The sequence below is a fragment of the Ursus americanus genome, chromosome 15 (genome assembly GCF_024610735.1).
Source record: "Ursus americanus isolate L20-20 chromosome 15, mUrsAme1.1.p, whole genome shotgun sequence".
NCBI lineage: Eukaryota > Metazoa > Chordata > Mammalia > Carnivora > Ursidae > Ursus > Ursus americanus.
In genome coordinates, this window is record NC_142141.1 from 25,603,985 (window position 1) to 25,612,080 (window position 8,096).

The following is an 8,096-nucleotide window of genomic DNA, read 5'->3' on the forward strand; positions in this document are numbered from 1 at the left end:
TGAGAAGGAACATCTCACGATGACATAATACTACGGCCCCATGAAAGGTTAGATTTTTACCTCGAAAGTGATGACTATTGGAGAATTTTTAAGTTGGGCTTACAGAAGTACTGTTTACATAAAGTGACATTTACTCTGTTTAGGAGTATAGTTCTATGGATTTTGACGAACACCTATGGTTGTGTAGCCATCGCCATGATGATTTGTATAACCACCACCATTGGTCAGTTTTCAGGAGAACAGAATGGAGACAGAGGTGAAACATGGCGGCATCCTGGACCCGAGCAACAGGGCTGGACAGGGAGAGAAGCAAACAGGTGCTAGAGCTATATAAGAGGAGGAATCCATAGACTGAAAAACCATTTCTTTTTGAAGCTTTTAACATGTAAATGTGGGTCAAGTACAATCTGAATGACTCCAGATCAGCTGAGATCTTTCAGTAGAGACCTCTTTTCACCTAATCAGCCAACACACTGGCAATAACATGCACTCACCTACTTCTGCTCTTCCCTGCAACCTACTCCGGCCAGGATCACTCAGTCAAGTTTAGAACAATTGATGGTAACTACTGGACCTGAGCAAATTATCAAATTTTGAGGCTACTAGATTACACTAAAATTCCATCATGAAATCAGACTTAACAATGAAAGATTTACTGACAAAAGCAGAAAGAGGCTTAAACAAAGCTTCCATAGACATCTGATTTAAATCTGAGAATTTTGCAATAGTCATTTCCCAGCGGTGGACCCTCTCGAAGTGTGTGCTCCTTTCTTAGGCCTCCTTCTGACCATTCCATTCTCTACTCGGAGGTCCCCTCCTCAGATGCCTTCACTGACTACCCATGTAAAACAGAAACTGTTCTGTACCTGTCATTCTGAGCCTCTTACTCTACTTTGCTTTCTTGTGGGGGTTTATCTTTTTTGGGAAATTTTACCCTGCTTATTTTGTATTCCTCACCCTTACCCCATCCCTAAAATACAAGCTCCATGAGTACAGGGACTTTGTTGATATTGGTTATTGTGACATTCTCGATGTCAGGAATGGTGCCTGACACATCACACACACTTGATAAATATTTGTGGAATGAATGAATAAAGCTAGAGCCCATGGTGGAAAGACTGCAACATCCATGATCTAGGCCAGCCACATGTATTTGCCGTGAGAAGATTGAGAGCTGAGTGAGGGTGAAGAAATCTGCTTAAGGCTCCGAGCAGATTGGTAGCTGGGTGCAGGGGGCACCCAAATTCCCCCGTCCCAGCCCAGACCTCTCCCCACTGCTTCCCCGCAAGCTTGTCCCGTTGCAGCGTGGCAGAGTGGGTTAAGAACATGGACTTCAGAGAACAATCTGGGTTTAGCTCTGCCACTGGGGCAGGTCTTGCTTTTCTTCTCTGAACCTTTTTCACTTACCTATCGGTCAGGGAAAAAAAAAACCCACTCAGTAGCATGGCCGTGAGCCTTCAAGGAGATAATTCAGTTGAAGTACTTGTGCAGGGGGCCTGGCATAAAATAAATTTTTTTTTTCCCCCGAAGGGCAGAACGAGGATTTATTTATTATTATTTTTTTAATAATATTTTTTTATTATATTATGTTAGTCACCATACATCCCTGGTTTTTGATGTAAAGTTTGATGATTCATTAGTTGCGTATAACACCCAGTGCACCATGCAATACGTGCCCTCCTTACTACCCATCACCGACCTGTCCCATTCCCCCAGCCCCCTCCCCTCTGAAGCCCTCAGTTTGTTTCTCCATAAATGCCAGATACGGGCATTCCTTCAAGAGAACCACCAGTGCATCAGCTCTTTTCTGACTTTTGATCGGTTTAAATAATTTCTCACTTTTTACATTTTGTTTCATTTTCCCTTTTTTGAGAGGGGGGAGGGGCTGAGGGAGAGGGAGAGAGAGGATCTTAAGTAGGGCTCGATCTCATGACCCTGAGATCATAACCTGAGCCGAAATCAAGAGTTAGATGCTTCCCCAACTGCGCCACCCAGGCGCCCTAATAATTTAAACTTAAACTGTAAATACCAACAAAGTACTAGGGGATATGTTAATGGTTGATGGGGGAAAAAAGGGAAGACAGTTCCCTTGTATGGAAGGGATACATGCATATGGAAAGAACTGGTCCCCTAACTCACTGAATCCTATTTTCTTCATGTTTAGAGTAGAGGGTTGAATTTGATAACCCCTACGATGCTGTTTGTCTGATATCCTGTGATTCATCCCCTGAAAATAGAATGAGGTTTTGAATGGTTCCTGCTTAGTATGAGTGAGAAGTTTAAGGAAGAGAGCCTGGTGCCTCAAGCCCTTCTTTTTACCTCGAGCAATAGTGGATCATTTTGAAAGTCCCTGCTTTCTTCATGGATAGGCATTGCAGGCCTCCCATGTGCCAGGCCCTGTGATCGGCACGGGATTGGCTTTGTCTATTGGAATCTGAAGGGATGGCTTCTCCCTGCTTCTGTCAGGCACACAAGTGTTCCTGGGTCAAAAGCTCCCTGGAGTACCGTGTTCATGTCTTAGGGCTGCCATAAACTGGGTGGCTTAAAATAAAAATGCATTGTCTCACAGATCTGGAGTCTAGAGGTCCAAAATCAAAGTGTGGGCAGGGTTAACTCCTTCGAGGCCTCTGAGGGAGAACCTGTTCTGTACCTCTCTGCTGGCTCCTGGTGGTTTTCTGGCAACATCTGTTGTTCCTTGGCTAACAGGTACTTCACCCTGATCTCTGCCATCACCTTCACGGGGCTTTTTTCCTGTGTGTGTGTGTCTGCCCCTCTGTCCAAAGTTCCTCCTACATTAAGGACACCAGTCATATTGGATTAGGGCCACCCTAATAATCTCACCTTAACCTCGATCATCAGCAAAGACCCTTTTTCCAAAAAAGGTCATATCCACTCGGGGGTTAGGACTTTAACTTCTTTTTTTGGGCAGGGGGCACCATTCAACGCCTAACAATGACCCTTCTTCCAGCCTCAAAGAGCAACCTTGGGCCTTCCCCACAGAGAGGCCTGAATGTGTCTCTTGGCTCTGACTTCCCATGGAATTAGACTCACAGATCCCAGAAACCAGGAGCCCATGAATACAGACCAAGATTCCATTTGCATTTCTGACAGTCACCTCCCACTGGGGGGTCATGTTAAGCTTGTGGTCAATTAAAATGCCCAGATTTCTTTCATATTAGTTGACAAACCAGTTCCTCACACCCAGGGCTTAAACAGCCGATTTTATGAAGCTAAGTACTGAACTTTATAGAGAATGCTGAATGATTAATCTTTGAATACGTCAAGTTAGTATCACGAGAACTTGAGTTATTAACAGCTTTAGGTCCTTAGACAATGTCTTTGGTTGTCATGGCCCCAGGACCAGGCTGGGGGGCTCTTCTGTGCAGGGGAATGGTCCCGTTTAGTTATAGGCCTTTAGTTCCTCCCAAGCAAACTGTCTCATCTCTGGAGTTTTACTTACACGGCCTCCTAGAGCGCAGACTCTGGAGGTCTTTCTAGAGCGCTAGGACTAGGGTGAGGTGAGCGAGGCACTTTCCTCAGGCACAAAATTCATGCAAACATAACCACGATGAGCAAAGTACCACGTTTTCAAATAAAAGACAAGCTCCCACTGGGCCAAGGTGAAGGTGAAGCGAGTGAAGTGAATCACGTAATGTAGGGTCAGATCCCGCCTTTATTTAAAGTTCGGATATTTTGTTCATTACGGATATTTTGTATTAATTTTCATTTGAAAATATTGCATGAAAATATTATTTATCTTGGTGCCTCCTTAAACTTTGCACTTGAGATGAAGGCCTCACTCAGGCCACCCTGGTCCTGGCTTTTGGGAGTGGGTTCTAGTAGAATAGAGTAGAATCTGGGACCAGCCTCACAGCTGGCAGGCAGGACACCTGGGCCCTCACCCAAGCTCTTCTATTAATTACCTGTGCAGCACTGAGTAAAGTTACTTCCTTTCTCTGGGCCTCAGTTTCTCCAAATGCAAAATTACGTGGATAGACTTCATGATTTTAAGGTAAAAACTGGTCATAAGATCCTGCGATGCTAACCAGAGCTCTGGCTGGAGGTCAGGAGACTTCCTTCTCTGACGCTATCTGTGCTACGCACCGACCGTATGACTTTGGCAAGTCACTTGCCCAATTAGACAAAGACAGGCTTCCTTATCTCTACTGCTTAGAGTGCCACTGAAATGATCTGCCAGGCTCTTTTGAGCTCTGCAGTTCTCTGATCCTTTTACTGCTTAAAGCAAACAAGAACATTCACATGCCATAAACATTACTAGCCACCAGGCGCCAGTTACAAGCAACCATGTTTAACAAAGGGACTCACTCAAGAGCAAAGTTAGTTATTTGGCAAGATATCAGGAAGCCTTTTCTACAAGGAAAGAGAATTCAATGTCAAAGTGTTGTTTAATTTTGAAACACCCTCATTAGAAACTTGAGCTCGTGTATTTTGCTGTTCAGGAGACACTTACGGATCAGGGTGCTGGTTTTTTTCATTGACATGTTGGCATCTCATCCAGTGACGTGCGAAGGGCCCTCATGGGAGCTCAGTGTGAGTGCTGTGTAACCTTGAGAATGGCTTATACCTGCTTTGGAATTCTTTTTCACCTGGAAGACAGGGACGAGTGCTGTCCATGGGGTTGCTGCAAAGAACAGGTAAGGTGTGAGTATGCGGGAACGGGACGTCCAAAGTAAAGAGTTCGCAGAAGTTATGAAATCTCTTTCACAATTACTGGAGGGCAATTCGAAAATGCATATCAAAGACATTTAAAATGACTCAGTAATTCAACCCCCAGGTATGAGCCTGGGGAGCTCATGAAGAACACGGACAAAGATATAGTTGCTGTATATTTATTTCAGCGTCTTGAGAATGAAAGCAAAGAAGCAAAAACCCAGCTTACTGGGGCAATCATAGAGGACCAGCTGAGTATATTGCAATACCTCCACATAATAGAATGTTATGCACATGTTAAGAATATTTATTGACGTGCATAGATACTTAGAACACATCATTGGGGGCGCCTGGGCGGTGCAGACGGTTGAGCGTCCGACTCTTGGTTTTGGCTCAGGTTGTGATCTCAGGGTCATGAGATCAAGCCCTGCATTGGGCTCCATGCTCAGCACGGAGTCTGCTTGAATTTCTCTCCCTCTTCCTCTGCCCTCCCCACCCCGAGTCTCTCTCTCTTTCTCTCAAATAAATAAATAAATCTTTAGAACATATCGTTGAGTAAAATTACAAAGTGGTAAATATAGTACAAGCCCATTTTCGTAAAAATAAGCCTGGGTTATCTCTGGGTGATGTATAATATGCTTTATTTTTTCCTTTTCTTTTGCTTACCTGCATTTTCTGATCTTTCTGCAATGAATATATATGACATAATGCTTTTAAAGTCTATCATAAAAGGTATAAACACATCCAAGAAATTGCTCTTTTGAAAATAGTATTGGTCTCATGTTAAAAACAAATGAACAAGTATCAAAGGATGTTATGATGTTTTTTGTTTTTTTATTTTTAGGGAATAATATTTGTGGAATCTTGATCTGGAAGAGAATTTTCATTTTTCCCCAATTTTCCTACTGTATATTCTTTTGCTGAGCACCCTGCATACCCTCATTCACTGATTCAGTTCCTCACTCATTCATTCATCTTGCCAACATTTATTGAACACTTACTGTGTCCCAGCAGTGGGCTAAGTACTCTAAGAGATGCAGTATGGATGCCTAATGATTGCTTGGCCCCCTTGTTCTATTCCTTCTCAATTTCCCCAACACAAATTTCAACCATCTCCAGAGCTCCAAGCCTTGGAGCCATCATTCAGTCCCCTCCATGCCCATTTTGTCATAGTTCTGCTGATGACCACCTCCTGCTTCCTGTACCCTCCCCCCACAAATCCCATTCCCATCAAGTTCTTGATTTTGTTCTTTCCCCTTCACTTCCACAACCACAGCTCAGTGCCAGCACCAGGCACTTCCGTCTCCAGGTCATCTCACTCCAAGCTTTCCATCGTCCCTATCCCATGACATTTGGACATCTGAGCCTAATGTACATATTCATAAATTATATGACATGTGTTGCTTTCAATCCATGTATTAAATATTAGAATATGAGTGTCTTTATGGTTTTTCAAAGCAAGATAAATATAACCAGACGTCATCATGTTTTCTTCCCATATGCCAGCGGGTCATCTTGCAAACTCCCTGATATGCTCCGCAAGCTTTGCTCTCTCCTACACCTCTCAACAGGACAGCAAAAGTGACCTTGTCATGTTTTTATTTGTTATGAACTTCATCGAACTCTGCTAAGTTGACATTGGCCTCGTTTTAACCCCAAATGCCCGATCCCTAGCTTCAAGGTCTATTACTTATTATACTCCTGTTTTCATCTCCAAATAGGTCTTAGCTGGTTTTAAGCTGACGTCGCCATTCTGGGGTTTCCCAGCATTGTGTGAGGTGAAGGATCCTGTGGTCAAATCAACTGGGGAACCCTGCCAACTCCAGCCTGGTCTGGAAGAGTCCAGGTGTAAAGGAGCACACTGAAGTTTCTGAGGAAACCTCCAGGAAAGAGGCCGGGTTACCTTTTCTGAACGGAGTATTTCCTGGGCTGACTCAACGCTTTATTGTATAAAGTTTATTCTTACACCTTGAAAGAGTGTGAACGCGAGCTACTTTGGGAAATGCTGATTTACATAACTTGCTGACTTCTGCCTCATCACCACATATCTACCATCGCCAAGAATGGCTTCCTCCTTGCTGTGAGCCAAACTGTCCTCTCTACAATGGAATCCATGTTCCCTCCTTGGTCAAATCATCTCAGGTGAACCATGAAAAGACACAAAACCCCCAGGTTAAAAGCGTAGATCATATATCATTCCTCTGCTGAGAACCCCCCAGTGGCTTCCCAAAACATGCAGAAGAAAATACAGACCCCTCAGAGCTAGAGATCTGCCCCTTCTGTTTCTCCAACTTAATCCCCATCCCTTTCCACATCTTCCCAGCCACACTGGCCTTCCCTCACAGATGCCAAGCTCCACCTGTTTCAGGGCCTTTGCGCTTGCTCTCCCCTTTGCCTGGGATGCTCTCAGCCCAGAACCTCACATGGCTCACTCCCTCCCCTCACTCACTCTTCCTCACATATCATCTTCCCGTGACGTCACCCTGGACCTCTGGACCTCAAGTCCCTGCTTCCTTCATTGGCTCCTTTCTGACTCCATGCTCTGCTACTTTCTCTTCATAGTTTTGCCACTACCTACATTATTTCATATCATCTTGGGTCATATAAGACCCAAGAGGGGAGGAGAGTTGATTGCCTTCTTCATCTTTATCTCCAGAGCCTGAAAGAATGGTTGGCATATAGTAGAAATTCAAGAAGTACTTGTTGAATAAGTGAATAAATTAAAACGTTTAGTCAGGCTCAAATTCTGTTTGTTTGCATGGTTCAGCTGCGTAACTGGGCCTCATTTATATTTCCCTCCACAGGGCTAATTGTTTTAATAAATGGGACTGCCTGATTACTTCTGCTACTATGCTCATCCCAATAACCCAACTACTACACTATAAATTTGAAAAGAAAGAGATAGTGTTTTATCTATTATTCCAAGGCTCACAGACACAAGCACGGGACCTCCAAAATAAAGACACTGTCGACTTGGCTCCTGCTAGTTCTGAGTACCATAACTCGTTAAACACTTTGAAACACATAGCATTCTTCAGAGTATTTTAGTTTGATAGTCATGAAAACATTCGTGTGTTTTTAAAATTATTTTTCAAAGCAAGTGCAATTTGAACCTTCAAAATACTAACTTTGATCTTTATGAAGAATGTCTACAGAATTCTAGAATGTCAAGAAGAATGCCTCAGTTGCTTCTAAATATGGTTGTAGGTGCTATTTGTTATTGCTTGTGTTGAATTGAGGTCATATCCTGACTCACAGGCAGTGGGACGAAGCAGTGGGATTGAGAAAGCCTTAGACTATACACTCACTTGACTCTTAGAAGGATCTACAGTCACTTTTAGGACTCTGTAGGTCTCGAGTATGTTTTGGAAAATTGAGTTTATTTTTCAAATTCAATACTGAGTTGAATTCATTGGCAAGCAGAT

The 8,096-nt window shown here is 43.4% G+C and overlaps 1 long non-coding RNA gene across 1 annotated transcript; it reads left to right on the forward strand.

Moving 5' to 3' along the window:
* The first annotated feature begins 4,531 nt into the window (after positions 1 to 4,531).
* Positions 4,532 to 7,124, forward strand: LOC123803696 (uncharacterized). Its single transcript, XR_006782944.2, has 2 exons — positions 4,532 to 4,655; positions 6,393 to 7,124. It is a non-coding gene; the product is annotated as an uncharacterized LOC123803696 (long non-coding RNA).
* Positions 7,125 to 8,096: the final 972 nt, after the last annotated feature.